The sequence below is a fragment of the Myotis yumanensis genome, unplaced genomic scaffold (assembly GCF_028538775.1).
Source record: "Myotis yumanensis isolate MYYU_CA2020_CCGP unplaced genomic scaffold, mMyoYum1.0.hap1 SCAF_2, whole genome shotgun sequence".
NCBI classification, from domain to species: Eukaryota; Metazoa; Chordata; class Mammalia; order Chiroptera; family Vespertilionidae; genus Myotis; species Myotis yumanensis.
Genome location: NW_027223753.1, coordinates 4,682,020 through 4,701,109, shown reverse-complemented (window position 1 = coordinate 4,701,109; position 19,090 = coordinate 4,682,020). Strand labels below are relative to the sequence as shown.

Here is a 19,090-nt window from a genome sequence, read left to right as displayed (position 1 = left end):
TTCTCTTAACTCTTGTAACACTGTACCAAAGGGACTTAGTGAGCCACTGACTAATAGCAGTTTGGCCATGGGCTGGGTGATTAATAGAAGGGTTTAGAAATGTCTGTGTTCAGGGACATGTGTGGTCACCTTTAAATTGGAAAATGTATTTTTGGCTCCAGGTGGTTGGAAAGTATTTTCTTTAAGATTGAGTAGCTTTGTGTGAATATAGGCCTATGACACAATCCTTTTGCAGAGGCCCACTTTACTGATAGACTATGGGCATGTTGTTGGGGGCACTGGTGGGGATCGTATTGGGTTCTGCTGGGGTGGGGGGGGGGGAGGAGGTTGGTTTAGGTTAAGACATGTCTTAAAAGTTAATGTTTTTTTAAAATTGATTTCAGAAAGAGGAAGGGAGAGGGAGAGGGAGAGAGATAAAGAAACATCAATGATGAGAGAGAATCATCAATTGGCTGCCTCATGTACGCCCCCCACTGGGGATCGAGCCCACAACCTTGGCATATGCTCTGACTGGGAATCGAACTGTGGTCTCCTGGTTCATGGGTTGACGCTCAACCACCAAGCCACACCAGCTGGGCAGGTTGAGACATCTTTTAACTCATTGAAGATACAGGTTCTTCTTAAAATAACCTGGAATGAGGAAAGAAAGTGCAACATTAAAATAAATGTTTTTATTGATTTTAGAGAGAGGAAGGGAGAGGAGAGGGAGAGGGAGGGAGGGGGAGAGAGAGAGAGAGAGAGAGAGAGGAAACATTGATTGGCTGCCTCCTGCACTCCTCTCCTCACTAGGGATTGAGCCTGTAACCTGGGCATGTGCCCGGATTTGACCAGGAATCGAACTGGCAACCTTTTGGTTGTTCATGGTATGACATTCTACCAACTGAGCCACACCAGCCAGGGCGGGAGTGCAACATTTTCCAGAAAAATCTGGTAATTTCAATGTAACTTACCTAGAAAATGTTTTCCATAATTAAAAGAAATAAAAGCACTTAGATTAGCAGCAGAAACTGCTGAATCTAAGGAAAAACAGGATAGTAAGTATCTTAGATCTAAACAGGTTATTTCAAAAGTGCATTTATAAGTATTTTTTCTTTTTGAGACTGTATTTCTTGATTTTTAATGGTCATAGACTTGCCCTCCAAAATCTATCTAATCCTTGACATAGTTGACATACTACAGATTTGTAATGAAAAAAACAGTAAAACAATAATGTTGGTATTTAATTAGCAGGGAAATTAGCATAATCATACTCAATTTTTAATGCTCTCACCTGGAGCTCTGGTGGTGTAATTAATCAATTCATTTAGTATAGTTTGATGGTAAATAACTGGGTTGCCTGAGTTTTATTCCTTATTCCATCATTTACTGTGAAACCCAGGATAAGTTACTTAGCCTCTTTATGACTGAGGTGAAAATGATAAATCTACCTCAGAGGGTGTGCAAAATTCTTAGGAATATGCCTGGCATGTAATGACAGCTAATACTTAATATAGTGAGTACTAATTATGCTCTAGGTACTCTTTTAGTTGCTTAAGAAATTTTAAAAAATAATAAATTTCCTGTTCTCACAGCACTTACATTTCAGTGGAGGAAGACAAAACCAATTAAAAGGAGCATGATGGTTTCTGAAACTTTCAAAGATTAACTTCTGGGCATGCCAGTGAGTTTTAAAATTATTATTATTTTTTAGAAATTTAATAGTATGGGAAGTTTAACATCTGTCTTTTTCTTTATTTTTTAAAAAGTTAAATATTTTTATTAAAACATTTTTTTTGAGAGAGAGAGTGAGAGAGGAAGGTAAAGGGAGAGAGAAAGAGAAACATCCATGTGAGAGTGGAACATGGATCAGCTGCCTCCTGTACACCTCCTACCAGGGATTGAGCCTATAACTGTGTCCTGACAGGAAATTGATCCAGCAACCTGTGGTACACAGTACAACTCCCAACCAGCTGAGCCACACCAGCCAGGGCTAACATCAGTCTTTAAGTCAAACTTTTCTTCTTCCTTGATAAAAATGTATTTCTCACACTGTTAGATGAATTATTAGCCATTGGTAACAATATTTGGCTCACAGGTGATATTAGAGGAAGCTGCTTTTTCTGGGAAAGGAAAAGAAAAAAGGGACAGAGAAGAAATTAAAGGTAATGATTTCTTGGTTTCAGTGCCCAGCAGTAGAAGGGAAATGTTGAATCATGGCCTATCCTTTAAGAGAAACATCATGCATCCTTTAAAAATCATGATATAAAATACATCCTAATGTAAAGCTCAGTGGAAAACACTAAATGCCCATCTGTTTATGCAGCATGGTTCCAGTGATTCCACACTCACCTCTACTCACTAGGAAGAAACATGCAAAATGCCAGTAGTGCTAATCTCTGTATAATGGGATTATGGATGATTTCCTTTCCTTAATGTTGTTCTGTCTTTGCATGAATTACTTAATTCTTCCAGGTTTAAATGCCTCTAAAGTACAAAGGAGGAAACAGGTTTAGAGAGAGGTTATGCGATTTGACTAAGGCCCCACAGCTAGTGAGTGGTGAGGCCAGGATTCTAAGCCACATCCTGACCCCCTGTTCTTAACTTGACCACCTCTCATCCTACAAAAGTGACCTTCGTAAAAGGGCCTCCCCTGGCTTCTTCTGCCCCGTCCCAAGCTGTGGTCCATACGGCTTTGGAATTGGTTTATGTTAATCAGAAGATACTCACTGAAACTTACATAGAAGGAGCTAACGCTGAGGTAATGCTTGTACATGTAGTTATCAGAAAAGAAAAGCCAGTGTTCTGTAAAGAGGAGGAAATGGAAGAATGACTTGAGAAAAAGGTCTGAAAGGTACAGCAACATAAAAGGATAAAGGGAGGATATGCTTCAAAGTGGGAGTGACAGTACAATCACATTGTGCTAGGTTTCGTACTAGAGAATGAGAACTGAGAAAAACACTATTGAAAAAATATCTCTTATTTGGTCAGGAGTCAGGTAACCCCTGAGAATCTGGTGAAAGCAGAGCAGCTAACGCCAGTGATGTGTGGGAGCTGGTTTGCAGTTGGTAAAAAAAACGTTGAGAAGCTTGATAATAAGAGAATGATAGAAGGTAGCTGGAAGAGGCTGCAGAGTAATAAAATTAGTTGATGTATCAAGAGGTTCGGGGCAATGGCATTCTGTAGGTAGGACTTTATGATTAACAGGACTGTTGTGTTCAGGTTTTGGGGTTAAAATGAGGTAGTGGTTGTGAATCACTTTAGAAAGTAGAAGACATTTTAAATTTAGACAATCAGAAGTGAAGAGTTTTTAAGAATATGGTAGGTAGGTACGGGAAATCCTTTATAAAATTAAAGTATTTATGCTAGTAAAATTTGAAATAATCACTGGGTTTTAAAGATGAACAATTAGGTCTGTTTCTCATGTCTTGTTTTCCACAGAATGAACGAGCTTTTGTAATTGTGGTTTTAAAAAAAGATCAGTTTATATCTGACTATTGAGCTTCAAAGGAACAAAATAGAGTGAATATATTGTGCATTTGAAAAACTGCTTAAGTCAAAAGCCTCCAGATGGTATGTGCTGCTGTGTTCACAGCTGTATTTACTGCAAGCTCACCAGATTATCTACTAATAATTTAAAAATAGCTGGGTAGAAACAGTGGTAGATTCAAGTCGTTGCTGGTTGTGAACCTCAACACCAATAGTAACTTTTCTACTTGTATGCATTTAGTAAAACACCAGTTGAAATGACTTTCTTTTGTATTGCTTTCAAGATTTCTTATTTGGGCCAGTTTATGCTTTGCACAAACAACCAGAGTGCTTACATACAGAAGTAGATTTCCAGGCCTCAAAAAATTTATTTATTTATTTAATATGGTCTCTTAGGAGTAGATTGGAGAACGGTTCTTGCATCTTTAAAAATGTTTGCTTTTTTTTGTTTCAATAACCATTCTTAAAATTTAAAATGTATTTGTATTGATTTTAGAGAGGACGGGAAAGAGAGGGAGAGCTAGAAACATACCATATTTTGCATTCCCAGTTTCAATGAACGAGAGTTTCCTTTGCTCTATATTCTTGCTAGTATTTGGTATTGTCATTATTTTAGATTTTAGCCCTTTTTATTTATTAAAAATTTTAATGCTCATGCCTGGTGTCAGCTATGTTGCAGTTTTGACTTTGCTACTATTTGCCATAGAGAATAAATGAGACCCATAAACATTGTCTCTATGTGCCTCATTGTCCATCCTGTAGGGGAAAAGGCATAAAGGTGTAAATTCAGGAATAACAATCTGATTATACTTTAAAAAACGGGCATAATTCTGCTATAATAATTTTAGGTTTTTTTTTTTTTTTTTTTTTTTTTTTAGTGCTTCCATGTAAATATTATTTCCCCTCAGTTACCCAGTGTTTCTCATTTTGCAATAGATTTCATTTTATAAAGGGAAAGAAATGCTTTGAATGTTTTGAAACAAGCTCATTCTGCCAAAGCTCTTTATGTGCTAGATATTTATGGATGTAAAGATTTGTATTATTGAGTGGTCAGGGCACTCAGGTAAGAGGACGATTTGACCCTGTCCTTGGAGGTTATTATGTACCTAATAATAATTGCAGCAGTGACTAGTCAAGGGCTTACTGTAGGGCAGATCATGGACACTTCGAAGATGAGGTACTTTCCAGCTATGCTTACGTAGAGCATTTTTGACTTCACATTTATACCATCAGCCCAACTGCTCTATACCCACCCAAAGCCTTGCTTGTGAAGGTGATGTGGATAGGCTCTCCTGATAGTTACGGAGTTCATTAATTCTCCAGACAGGGGTTAACTTGATTTTTATCAGGGACTCCATCAAACATTGGTGCAAGTTATGGTCCCCCTCCACCCACCCCCCCAGCACCCCCTCAAAATAGTCTGTGACCATTTGGTTACATCTCACAATACACAATTGCAGGTAGTTTATGGAACTCCTGAAGCCCATTCACAGACCTCTCTCTAAGAACTCCCGTTCTGGTGAGCTCTAAATCTCTGTTGAAATTACTAGGAAACCTTTGCATCTCTTATTTTTGGCAGATTTGCTTTACTCGCATAGTGTGGTGTGAGGCCACTGAGTTGTGTGGAGCCTGTGGAGCTTGCCATCTGTGTTCTGGTTTATCCAGGGGTCCCCAGGCTGCTGTTTGCTATGGCAGATTGTCTGTGAGGATCCAGAGGAGAAACGATTCTCAGCTCTTTGTACCAGAAGGAACTGACCTCTCCTGAGCATGTGGCTTGTGTTTAACTTGGGTATTTAGAATCCTGTGACCGGTTAAGCTTTCTCTGAGCTATTTGCTTATAAAATTTTGGCCACATCTGAAAAAAGATATAAAATGAACTGAATACTTCCTTCGTGGTTTCATCTTTTCAATCCCCTCTCTTCCCCTGCAATTTTCCTTTGTCCCAGCAGAAAGAGAAGCAGGGGAGCATAGAGTAGAGGCCCTGGCCTGTAGGACTGTGAGACTTGCCTTATGACCTGAGGAAACAGCTTTCACCCACCATGTGTTCAGCATCCTTATCTATAAGTCATTCCTACTTCCTGTGGCTACTGTGAGGGTAAAATGGAAAGCTTCTACAGCAGTACCTGGTGCATGTAAGTGCTGAATACATCTCAGCTATTGTTATCATACCAGTGCCTTCATTTATTTTGAATTTTATTTCAGAATATTTATGAATCTCAGTAAGCTGCCTTAAATAGGCCCTTTAATAAAAGTAACCCATGCTTTAGATCTTCCCCACCCTGTTTAATTTTTGCCTGAAGACAGTCATTAATAAATTATGTAGGGGAGTGCTGTGGACTGAACCATGTCCCCCAGAGTTATTTGTGTTGAAGCCCTAACCCACAACATTTTGGTATTTGAAGGTGAGGCCAGTAATTAGGCTTAGATGAGGTCATGAGATTTTGGGGGTGGGAGTGGGGGGCATGATGAGAATATAAGAAGTGAAAGACCCACTTCTCTCTCTCTCTCTCTCTCTCTCTCTCTCTCATCATTTGAGGACATAGTCAGAAGGCAGGAAGCTGAATTGGCTGGAGCTTTGATTTTGGGCTTCCCAGCCTCAGAACTGTGGGAAATAAATTTCTGCTTTTTAATCCACCCAGTCTGTGGTATTCTGTTATAGCAGCCTAATTCAGAGAGTAAATTTCATACATGCAGAGTAGAAGGTGATCAACAGCTTATCATAGAGACACTGAGCTTTTTGAAAATGAAATGGGGATTATGCTTCTGTTTGCAGAAAGCTTTACATCTACTGAACCGCCTTCCCTGACCTCTGGTTTGCTCCTCACAGCTACCGAATGCAGGAGGCAGAGCAGATGCTGGCTTCTCAGGTTACAAAATGAGAGGGCCAAGTCTAGAGAAGTTAATTGAGTTGCCTACATTCAGTTTCTATTTGAGAAGTGGCTAAGCCTCTTAGTAGCTGTGTTCTGTCTTCTACCTGGTATATCTGTTGTGTCTTCCATGAACACCTTAATATTGTCAGTTCAGCGTTCTAATCCTTTTGCTTAGAAGACCATAACCTTTATCTTTAGTCTTTGTAGGGGTATTATTCTCAAAGTGAAAAAAATCTCTCACTTTTTACATTTGGATAGAGAAACTGAAACATTAGTGGTGAATTGTTGAATTTTTCTTTCTTAGGGGGGATAATAGAATTTATAAATTATTTGGCTTGCTGATAAGATTTGAAGTATAAAATTTCTGTGAGGTATCATAATTCTAAGAAATGTCACAGTACCTGAGTTAGTACTTATAGCATTTTATCTTTTTATTTTGGTCCAGGTATTGGTTTGTCGTCCAGTCTTGCTGATGAGTGTCTAGAATGTAGTAGTTATTAGATATGTACAGTCAGAAGATTATCATTCATTATAGTTAAGGTGATTTGATGATGTCTTGCTCAAAGGGATGAAATAGCAGTGTTAGAAGCTACAAACTTTATTTTTTTTTTTTTTTTTTTTTTTTTTTTTATAATAATTTTTATTTCTTAAAGTATTACAAAGAGTGTTACATATGTCTCCTTTTTCCCCCCCATGACATTCCCTCGGCCCCTACCCCCCGCCCCCCCCCGTCCCGTGTCTTGTGTCCATTGGTTAATCTTATATGCATGCATATAGGTCCTTCAGTTGGTCTCTTAATCCCCCCCCCAACCCTCCCCAGGCTCCCCATTGTAGTTTAACATTCTGTTCAATGTTGCTCTGCTTCTGTATCTACACCTGTTCATCAGTCCATACTGGTCCCCTTTATTTGTCCCAGCCTCACTGGAGCAGTCTCAACCTCACCAGGGCCGTCTGAGCCTCACCAGGGCCGTTTCAACCTCACCGGGGTCGTCCCTACCTCACGGGGGCCGTTTCAACCTGACCGGGGTTGTCCCTACCACGCCGGGGCCGTTTCGACCTGACTGGGGTCGTCCCTACCTCACGGGGGCCGTTTCAACCTCACCGGGGTTGTCCCTACCACACCGGGGCTGTTACAACCTGACTGGAGTTGTCCCTACCACACCGGGGCCGTTTCAACCTGACCGGGGTCGTCCCTACCTCACGGGGGCCGTTTCAACCTGACTGGGGTTGTCCCTACCACGCCGGGGCCGTTTCGACCTGACTGGGGTCGTCCCTACCTCACGGGGGCCGTTTCAACCTCACCGGGGTCGTCCCTACCACACCGGGGCCGTTTCGACCTGACTGGGGTCGTCCCTACCTCACGGGGGCCGTTTCAACCTCACCGGGGTCGTCCCTACCACGCCGGGGCCGTTTCGACCTGACTGGGGTCGTCCCTACCTCACGGGGGCTGTTTCAACCTCACCGGGGTCGTCCCTACCACGCCGGGGCCGTTTCGACCTGACTGGGGTCGTCCCTACCTCACGGGGGCTGTTTCAACCTCACCGGGGTTGTCCCTACCACACCGGGGCTGTTTCAACCTGACTGGGGTTGTCCCTACCACACCGGGGCCGTTTCAACCTGACCGGGGTTGTCCCTACCACGCCGGGGCCGTTTCGACCTGACTGGGGTCGTCCCTACCTCACGGGGGCTGTTTCAACCTCACCGGGGTCGTCCCTACCTCACGGGGGCCGTTTCAACCTGACTGGGGTTGTCCCTACCACGCCGGGGCCGTTTCGACCTGACTGGGGTCGTCCCTACCTCACGGGGGCTGTTTCAACCTCACCGGGGTCGTCCCTACCACACCGGGGCCGTTTCGACCTGACTGGGGTCGTCCCTACCTCACGGGGGCCGTTTCATCCTGACCGGGGTTGTCCCTACCACGCCGGGGCCGTTTCGACCTGACTGGGGTCGTCCCTACCTCACGGGGGCCGTTTCAACCTCACCGGGGTTGTCCCTACCACACCGGGGCTGTTTCAACCTGACCGGAGTTGTCCCTACCACACCGGGGCCATTTCAACCTGACTGGGGTTGTCCCTACCTCACGGGGGCCGTTTCAACCTGACTGGGGTTGTCCCTACCACGCCGGGGCCGTTTCGACCTGACTGGGGTCGTCCCTACCTCACGGGGGCTGTTTCAACCTCACCGGGGTCGTCCCTACCACACCGGGGCCGTTTCGACCTGACTGGGGTCGTCCCTACCTCACGGGGGCCGTTTCAACCTGACCGGGGTTGTCCCTACCACGCCGGGGCCGTTTCGACCTGACTGGGGTCGTCCCTACCTCACGGGGGCTGTTTCAACCTCACCGGGGTCGTCCCTACCACACCGGGGCCGTTTCGACCTGACTGGGGTCGTCCCTACCTCACGGGGGCTGTTTCAACCTCACCGGGGTCGTCCCTACCACACCGGGGCCGTTTCGACCTGACTGGGGTCGTCCCTACCTCACGGGGGCTGTTTCAACCTCACCGGGGTTGTCCCTACCACACCGGGGCTGTTTCAACCTGACCGGGGTTGTCCCTACCACGCCGGGGCCGTTTCGACCTGACTGGGGTCGTCCCTACCTCACGGGGGCTGTTTCAACCTCACCGGGGTCGTCCCTACCACACCGGGGCCGTTTCGACCTGACTGGGGTCGTCCCTACCTCACGGGGGCTGTTTCGACCTGACTGGGGTCGTCCCTACCTCACGGGGGCTGTTTCAACCTCACCGGGGTCGTCCCTACCACACCGGGGCCGTTTCGACCTGACTGGGGTCGTCCCTACCTCACGGGGGCTGTTTCAACCTCACCGGGGTTGTCCCTACCACACCGGGGCCGTTTCAACCTCACCGGGGTTGTCCCTACCACGCCGGGGCCGTTTCGACCTGACTGGGGTCGTCCCTACCTCACGGGGGCTGTTTCAACCTCACCGGGGTCGTCCCTACCTCACGGGGGCCGTTTCAACCTGACTGGGGTTGTCCCTACCACGCCGGGGCCGTTTCGACCTGACTGGGGTCGTCCCTACCTCACGGGGGCTGTTTCAACCTCACCGGGGTCGTCCCTACCTCACGGGGGCCGTTTCAACCTGACTGGGGTTGTCCCTACCACGCCGGGGCCGTTTCGACCTGACTGGGGTCGTCCCTACCTCACGGGGGCTGTTTCAACCTCACCGGGGCCATCCCAGCCTTACCGGGGAAACAGGAAGTTTGGCCTTCTGTCCCCTGCCGGCGGCTCCCCACTAGACAAAATCTCCAGGCGTTCCTGGTGGTTGCACATCCAGCGCTCCTGCCCTCCACCAAGTGCACAGACTGCTTGTCTGCTGTCCCGCAGCGCCCCACCAGAGACTGGGACCAGTGGGCATGTTTGTGCGCTTGCTGGTACAGCAGTTCCACAGTGCCGGCCGAGTCAAGCCCAGCCCTGGCCGGCCCCCCGATTGCGTCCCTCCCAGATGCAAGGAGCTGAAATCTGCAGCCTGCTGGGATGGGCTCTGTACTTGGTGCTTCAGCACATCCTACTCAGTCTCTATGCGCTTCTTTCTATGCGAGGAGTTGAAATCTGCAGTTTGTTGGGTTGGGCTCTGTACTTGGTGTCACATCCTACTCAGTCTCAATGTTCTTTCTCTCCTTCCAGTTGTAGAGCTTCCACTGGGCCAAGTTTCCCATGGTTCTGTATGATAGGTGTTTGTCTGATATTTGGTAGTTTCGATGTTGTTGTGTGAGGTAGCACGCACAGGTCTCTTCCTTATGCCGCCATCCTGGTTCTCCTGGGTCTGCTTCTTGAGTGTGTCTCTCATGGCTGCGAGCAGTTGAAGTCTGCAATTTGTTGGGATAGGCTGCAAAAGCGCAGGTGGGTCTTTTTGTGCACCTGGCACAGCTTGGATGGGGATGTAAATTGATTAGGGCTGAGTCTCAGGGAGTCGCCATGGCGGAGCAAATAGCACTGGCTGAGTCTCCGCGGCCCCTTGACTCTCTGCCAGGGCTTTGTGTCCCCCAGTGCCGGTGAGCAGCTGTGCAACAGAGTCTCCCTCGCTTTCTGATGGCTGCAAGGCCGTGCTGCCTCTCCCCGTAGGGTCTGGTGCTTCATGATCCCGCCTGAACCAGCTCAGTGGATTTGAAAGTTTGCAGAAGAAGGCGCTTCTACTTGTGGGTCTGGCACACCCCAGATGGGAATGTAAATTGCGTAGGGCGGGATCACAGGGAGTCGCCGGGGTGGAGACTCAGTGGCCCCTTGCCTATCCAGGACACCAGGGCTTTGCGTCCCCCAGTGCCGGCGAGCAGCCGAGCGCCAGAGCCTCCCTCGCTTCCTGACCGCTGGAAGGCCGTGCCGTCTCTCGCCTTGGGGCCTGGGGCCTCAGAGACCCGCCCGAACCAGCTCAGTGGATTTGAGAGTTTGTAAAAGCACAGTCATTCCCTCTTGTGCCTCTGGCACAGCCCTGAGGGTAGGGCGGGGTCACAGGGAGTCACCAGCGTGGAGGAAATAGCGATGGCGGCGTCTCCGCGCCCCTCGCCTCTCTGGGACACCAGGACTTCTTGTCCCTCGGTGCCGGCGAGCAGCCGCGTATCAGAGCTTCCCTCGCTCTCCGACCACTGCAAGGCCGTGGCCGCCTCTCCCTGTGGGATCTGGGGCCTCAGAGACCCGCCCCGAGCAAGCCCAGAGGATTCGAGGGTTCGTAAAAAACCGAGAATCCATTTGCAGCCCGCGTGGCGTGTGACTGCGTACCTCTGGTTTTGGTGCCTCCGTAGCTCCCACTCAGTCTCACTGCGCTTCTTTCTTTTCCTCCAGTTGTAGATCTCCCACTGGGCCAACTTCCCCATGGTTCTGAGTGGCGGTTGTTTACTTCATAGTTGATAGTTTCAATGATGCTGTGAGAGAGCAGCACACACAGGTCCGCTCCCTACGCCGCCATCTTGGTTCCCCCTACAAACTTTAAGTAGTTAAAAGGGAAAAAAAAATTTCAATCCAAAACCCTAACCCAAATTCTGCCCTTCATTCTGAAATTCTACTAAGTTAATATTTATAAGCTGCAGTACATACTGTATTTGCTTCATTTCCCATTATATTTTAACAAAGAAATTAAAAAATTTTTACTTCCTGATGATAAAAATGATTTATTTGAGATTAAAAACTTAGATTTCAAAAAATTTTTATTGAGATAAAATTTTCATGATAGACAATTCACCCATTATACAAGTGTACAAATCAATGGTTTTTAGTATATTCAAAGAGTTGTCCAAACCATCACTACGCTATCATTAGGAATACAATTTTATATGGGTGTTTCTAGTGATTAATTGAATGCTCCTAGATAATCCATTATACAAGTGTACAAATCAGTGGTTTTTAGTATATTCAAAGAGTTGTGCAAACCATCACTATGCTATCATTAGGAATACAATTTTATATGGGTGGTTCTAGTGATTAATTGAATGCTCCTAGATAATCATTATATGTAAATTTGTACTTCTATGAGTAAGAATATAATTTATCTGTATCATTTACCATTGCAACATATAATTGGCTCAAGGCTTTCAAACACAGCTTTTGTTTAGATGGTCTGACATGAGGGAGTTAACTTCAGCTCAAGGTTAAATGGCTCCCTCCCTTCAAGGGATAAGGCAGTTATGAATATGGTGTGAAATGGGATGTCTTCTTTCAGCATATTATCTGGAGAAATCGCAACTTTCCCAGAGCATTGTTTTTATATTTGCTCTACTCAAAATGTGTTAGACATTTGCCATTTTCAGCAGTTTGTGATAAAGAATTTTTCATTTGTTAGTAAAAGGGCAGCCAGCCGATATGTCTCAGATTAGGGGAATTTCTTATTGTTGATTCCTTCCCACGGTTCATAAAATTCAAGTAGGCCCTTAAGGCTATGGAGCAATCATACTCAATTTTCCTCGTCCATTCCCTTGCCCTGCTTCCTAGATGACTGTTTCATACTTCTTTTATACTTCCTCCCTGTTTTTTTTAAAAAATATGTTTTTATTGATTTTTTAGAGAGAGGAAGGAAGAGGGATAGAGAAATAGAAACATCGATGAGAGAGAAACATCATTGATTGGTTGCCTCTCCTACATGGGGATTGAGCTGCAACCCGGGCATGTTGGCCTGCCCGGGAATTGAACCATGACCTCTTGGTTCCTGGGTTGACGCTGAACCAATGAGCCACACTGGCCGGCTCCTCTGGTCTTTATATTGGGCTTTCTGCTTCAGTGAGAAAAATTAAAGCAGTCAGAAGAGAAGTTCCACAGAGTCCTACCACGTTGGTCTACCTTGCAGCGCAGGTTCCGACTTCCTGGCTGTGTGGAGATGGAGTGCTGTTCTTGTGCCCTCCAAGGCCAACCCAGCCCAGCTAGTTGTTCCACACCCACCCCTCCCCTCTCAGGTAGTAATTTTCTGTCTCCCATGTTATTAATGTTTTAGACTCTACTGGATCTTTCTCAACAGTATACAAATGTGCTGCTTTTCTCCCATAAAACAAATACAAAAATAAAATCCCCCCTTTTTGACCCGACTCCCCCTGTTGCTATTGCTTATTTCTCTGCTCCTCTTTGCAGGAAAACATTCCTTCTGCCTGAAATACATTTCCCCAGATATCTGTGTGACCTCACTTTTGAGAAGCAGCGAGGCCTACCTTGAACCCTTGGTGCCTGCTCCTGATTTCCCTTACCCTGCTCAGTTTCCCCCTAGAATATTGTCTTTCCACATACTATATATGTATTTATTTTCATTGCTTATTGTCTTGTTCCTCCCACTAGAATGTAAAGTCCTGGAGGGCAGGGATTTAAAAAATACATATATTTTTATTGATTTCAGAGAGGAAGAGAGAGGAAGAGAGAGATAGAAACATTAATGATGAGAGAGAATCATTGATTGGCTGCCTCTTGCATGGTGATCGAGTCCACAACCCAGGCATATGTCCTGACCAGGAATTGAACCAGAACCCTTCAGTCTGTAGGCTGTCGCTCTCTCCACTGAGCCAAACTGGGTAGGGCTGGGATTTTTATTTTTATTGATTTCAGAGAGGAAGGGAGAGGGGAAGAGAGAGAAACATCAATGATGAAAGTCATTGATTGACTGCCTTGTGCATGCCCCCTGCTGGGGATAGAGCCCGCAGACCAGGCATTTGCCCTGACGGAGAATTGAACCAGTGACCTCTTGGTTCCTGGGTCATGCTCAACTGCTGAGCCACATCCCGCTGGGCTAGGGCAGGGATTTTTAACTGTGTAGCTCACTGATGTATCCCCAGAAGATAGAACAGTAACTGGCACATAGTAGGTGCCTAATAAATATTTGTTGAATCTCTACACTGTGCCTTGAACTCTAGGCTTTAAAAATTATCTAAATGAATATTACTAACAATTTTATCTGTAGTCCTGATCCACTTAGCTGCCTTCTTCACATTTTTACTTGGATGTTAATAAGCATCTAAAACTTAACATGCGCAAATGTAACTTCCAGTGTTTTCTCTTACCCTCACACAGTTGTGGGCTTTTTGCGTTTTAAACTCTCCAGCTAGTAGGATTTCACTTGTCAGTTCTTTTCTTTGGTGTATAAATTGTACCACCCATAACAAGCATGTCAAACTCTTGGCCTGCGGGCCGCATGTGGCCCACAAATATTTTTGCGGCCCAGCCAATATAACAGTATGTAAGAAACGTTTTAATAAAAATTTCGTAACTTAATTTTTACAGTATCCTATTATACATAATTAATAACGAACTACTATAATCGTGTTGCATTCATTTCCCTTATGCGCAGGCGCACCATTTCTCTCCACTAATACCAGCAGCAAATATTTTAGCAGCTGATTGCCATGTCATTAGTGTACTGACTTGTTTGGTGTGCGCAACAGGAAAGATTTCGCTTTCGGAATTAGGTTTATTTGCGTTATGCTTACTAATTTGTGCAGTTATTCAGTGTCTGGTAAGTTAATGTTCAAGAAAAATTAATGTTTATTAAAATGTTCTATTATTTTATGTTAACGATTACTCACTTATTTCAGCCCTTTGTATTCAGCATGTCTCTACCGAAATAAACCTACATTTCTATGAAAATTGAAGCTGTTGTTTTTTTGCGGCCCACATAAACTTAAACCTTGTTTATTTGGCCCATGTTAGCCTTTGAGTTCGATATGCTTGACCCAAAATGTCAGGAGAGGACTGCAACAATCTTTGGTTATTTAATTCTATCTGGCACCTTTATAATAGTTAACATTTTTTGTATATTGAAAAAAATTCTAAGTTGTACTGTATCAATGAAAATAAATCAGTGTCCATTCTTTAATTCACTTTAACAACTTTTTATTGTGCATTTTGTAGACCCATTAGTTTGTTGTTTGATACTTGGGAATATGGTCTTAAGCTTTCAAATTAAGGAACTAAGAACATTTGTTATTGAAACTTTGATTTAAAGATATTTTAATTGCCATGTACTTAGAAAATATAAACTATTTTTAAGAAAACTGTACTCAAAAGTTCTTTGCTGGGAGGATAAAATCATCCCTCTTAAAACTCAAATTTGAAATGTAGGGTTTTATTGAGACATGGAGTTAATGGCATCTCCTCTTTAAATACTGATCAGATCATACAGCATCATAAATATTGAGGTAGCTTTATTCAAATTGTATTTATTTTCATTGCTTATTATCTTGTTCATTCCACTAGAATGTAAAGTCCTGAAGGGCAGGGATTTTTATTTTTATTTAAGCTGACGATTACATTTATCATCTACCAGGTAAATTGTTAATTTTATTTATTTTTGTCTATGAAACTTTTTTTTTTTAAAATATATATTTTATTGATTTTCCACAGAGAGGAAGGGAGAGAGATAGAGAGTTAGAAACATCGATGAGAGAGAAACATCGATCAGCTGCCTCCTGCACATCCCCTACTGGGGACGTGCCTGCAACCCAGGTACATGCCCTTGACCGGAATCGAACCTGGGACCTTTCAGTCCGCAGGCCGACGCTCTATCCACTGAGCCAAACCGGTTTCGGCTGTCTATGAAACTTTAAGGGAATCTTATCCTGGTAGATAAATATATGTTGATAATTTACAGGACATTGCCTGGACACTGTAGATGGACTTGTTAGTTAAAAAAATTAATAGTGACTTATTATAAATATTTAGTTTAGATAAACATATAAATAAACACACGCATATTTAATTTAGCATTGCATTTCCCTGGATGATAGAGATCAAAGGAACTTGCAATAATGGTCTCTCTTTTTTGGAACCAGTAAACCAGCAGAACAATCCCATTTAGTCTAATTTAGTGCAGTATCATAAGGCAATCAGATTATAATCAGAACATGCCAAGACAACCCACTAGATCAGTGAAGGGGTTGGTTGGCATTTGGTAGAAAGTTGGTTGGCATTTGGTAGATGGAAAAAGGAGGAATTTGCCTGAAGTTTTTGCTTTTAACCAATTGCTTTTTCTTTATGCATCCGGTACATTAATGTAGGATCTGTGTGTTTTTTTAATTTATTTTTTACTCTCAAAAAAAAAATGAGAGCATGAGTGGGGGCGGGGGTGAAGTTGGGGGTTAATGGGGGGGATGAGAACACATTTGTAATACCTTAACCAATAAAGAAATTAAAGATAAAAAAATTATTTTTTACAACTAAATTATTGTTGTAAATGTATTTTTTAAAATATATTTTTATTGACCTCAGAGAGGAAGGGGGGGGGGGGGAGAAAGAGAGAGAGAAAGAAAGAAAGAGAAACATCAATGATGTGAGAGAACCATTGATTGGCTGCCTCCTGCATGCCCCCCTACTGGGGATTGAGCCTGCGATCTGGGCACGTGCCTTTGATTAGAATCGAACCTGGGACCCTTCACAGGCTGACTCACTTTGTCCACTGAGCCAAACCAGGTAGGGCTAGGATCTGTTTTTAATAGTTATTTGCAAAAAGTTTAGTATGTGGTAGGTCTATAATGAGCTATCAGGGTAGAGATACAGTCATTGGTTTACAAGTCTGATAACACTATAAAATACTTGAAACTTAATCCTCAGTGTAATGGCTTGAGGTAGGACCGTAATTCCTATTTAACAGAGGAGAAAATAGCTGAGAGGTCAAGTTGTCTTACTCACTGCCCCTTAATATCTAATTTGATTTCCATGTCTAATGCAGTTCCCGCTATATCACAGCCTCCAGATTTGTTGGAAGAGTTAAGAAAGACAGCAGAACTGGAGCACTGGGGGAGAGATTTCTGTAGACTAAATGTGATTGAATGTATAAAGGTTGAGAGTGAGGGGAGAAAACTTATACTTTGAATATGGTTGATTTGGGTAGATGACTTGACCTTAGAGAGGATCCTTAGAAGGTTGATTTTGGTCATATCTAAGCCTAACCACTACTTTGTGTTGGAGGTGTATTAGAGAATTGTTTTGAGAGGTAAGATAATTTTATTGGCCTTTTCTCAATAATATATCTTTAAAATGAAAACATTTAATCTGATTTTAGTTTTTTAATTTTCAGGAGATCCTCAGTTTGGTTCTGCTAGGGGTTGAATTTTAAAATAAAAGGAACAGGGAGAGTGCTTATGTTCAGTATCTGCTTTAAAAAAAAAAAAGTCAGTTTAGGCATCCTATATAATAAAAGCCTAATATGCAAATCGATCGAACGGTGGAACGACTGGTCACTATGAAGCGCACTGACCACCAGGGGGCAGATGCTCACTGCAGGAGCTGCCCCCAGCCTGCAAACCCCAGGCTAGCCAAGGTGGGTGCTGGTGGGGGCCCCCAATTGCCCCGCTCGTCACCCTGCAGTTCGGCCCTGATCACCAGCCAGGCCTAGGGACCCTACCCGTGCATGAATTTCGTGCACTGGGCCTCTATTTAATAATAAAACATAAGGAAGTAGAGGCTTGGTCTAGCCACAGTGCTATAGGACTAATTTGTTGAAATTAATGTTCCCTTGATAAACCATTTCCAGGTTCTTGGTAGATGGATTTAACTAAGAGCAGATTACAAATGATTACATTAATTCATATGAATTGTGCCAAATCTGAAAATATAGAAAAATAAACTAACTTGTTTTTTTAGTTGATAGATCATTTAGGATCTCCAGCCCCTTCATCTTTAATACCTTTCCTTCTAAGATTAAAATCAGATCTTCCATATTGTCATGTAGTACTTAGGTATTCTTGTATTAATTAACTTCAATTTCCTTTAATTTCTGTAAAGGAAATTTGAAAAAATAATTGATGGGAAAATTTTCCTGGTTTTCAGGTTGGTAGAAACTCAGAAGCTAATAAACTACATTTGTAGTTCTTTGATCTATCACTTGGGATCTGATGAGGATCTATAATAATAAAAGCCTAAGCGACCATCACAACCGAACTGATGACCGAACAGGCTGCATGGGGCGACCAGGCCGGCAGCGGGGGTTAGTGAGGGACGACCAAATGACTGAACAGCAGGCTGCGTGGGGCAACCAGGCCCGCAGGGGGCGCAGTTAGGGGCGACCAGGCTGGAAGGTGGGGGCAGTGAGGGGTGACCAAACGATTGAGCAGCAGGCTGTGTGGGGTGACCAGGCTAGTAGGGGGCTTAGTGAGGGGTGATCAAATGACCGAGCAGCAGGCTGCGTGGGGCAACCAGGCCCGCGGGGGGGGCAGTTGCGGGCAACCAGGCCAGCAGAGGGGGGCAGTGAGGAGTGACCATGCTTGCGGGGGGGAGGGGCAGTTGGGGGCAACCAGGCTGGTGGGGAGAGGCAGTTGGGGGTGACTAGACCGGCAGGGGGTCCATTGGGGTGGCCAGGCCAGCAGGGGGTGGGGGGGGCAGTTATGGGCAATCAGGCAGGCAGGCAGGTGAGCAGTTAGGAGCCAGTGGTCCCGGATTGTGAGAGGGACTCTGACCACACGTTTCAGCATTAATTCCATCATGTGAAAGGAAGGGCTTTTTGTTTATGACTAAAATATTTTTTTTTTTAAATAAATGATTTGTTAATGACACTGGTTTGATAATACTGCCTTTTCTAGCAAACTGTCTATTAGTGAAGAGGATGTAGTTTTAATATGCCTGATGTATTATTTGGTAGATTGATTTATTGAAAACGTATTTGGTCACTGGTCACAGATGTATGCTTTAAAATTAAGACAGAATCATGGAATAGACTGTGTGTGGACTCTCAGAGGGAAGGCGGGGGTGGATGGGTGGGTGGGAAGAGATTAACAAAAGAATTTATATGCATATATGCATAACCCATGGACACAGACAGTAGTGTGGTGAAGGGTTGGGGTGGGGGCAGGTTTGGGCTAGTAGGGATCAATGGGGGAAAGAGGGGAAACATCTATAATAATTTCCACAATAAAGAGAAATTTTAAAAAAATGAGAAATCTACAAAAAAAAATGAAATGAAGGCTTTTGGCATTCTTTTAACCATGAAAAATTTAAATAATCTGTTAGTATGACTTAAATGGAGATTTTATTTACTATCTGCCTTTTATTACTAAGATCTTCTAAGGCCAACTGTATAAAAACACCTAGCATTTAGAACTTTGGCTATTGTTAGCCTAGCTTTGTAGGACGGCCTATGGAGTCAACTTGACTTTGTTTTTTTAATTAAGATTAGGTTTAATAGCCACATGGAGTTGTAGATGTTATTTTATTTTAAAACAAAATCAGATAGTAGGTATATATTTTATTTTCTGCCATAAATGAGTATTTTTTACTTTATACTTTTATTGGTATTCTCTCCAAAGCAGCACCAGTAAGTAACTCTGAGGGATAGTTTTCCC

General features: G+C 43.9%; 1 protein-coding gene across 6 annotated transcripts in view; it reads left to right on the top strand.

Moving 5' to 3' along the window:
- The window catches only part of RERE (arginine-glutamic acid dipeptide repeats), a 392,160-nt gene that overhangs the window by 102,738 nt on the left and 270,332 nt on the right, over nucleotides 1–19,090 (top strand). The window contains exon 1 of one of the 6 annotated variants that reach the window (XM_070404011.1): nucleotides 1,643–1,660. The exons of the other annotated variants lie outside the window; for them this stretch is intronic. The gene's annotated coding sequence lies outside the window, so the exon portion shown is untranslated. Of the gene's footprint in view, nucleotides 1–1,642; nucleotides 1,661–19,090 lie in introns of those variants that run through there. 6 annotated transcript variants of the gene reach the window in all.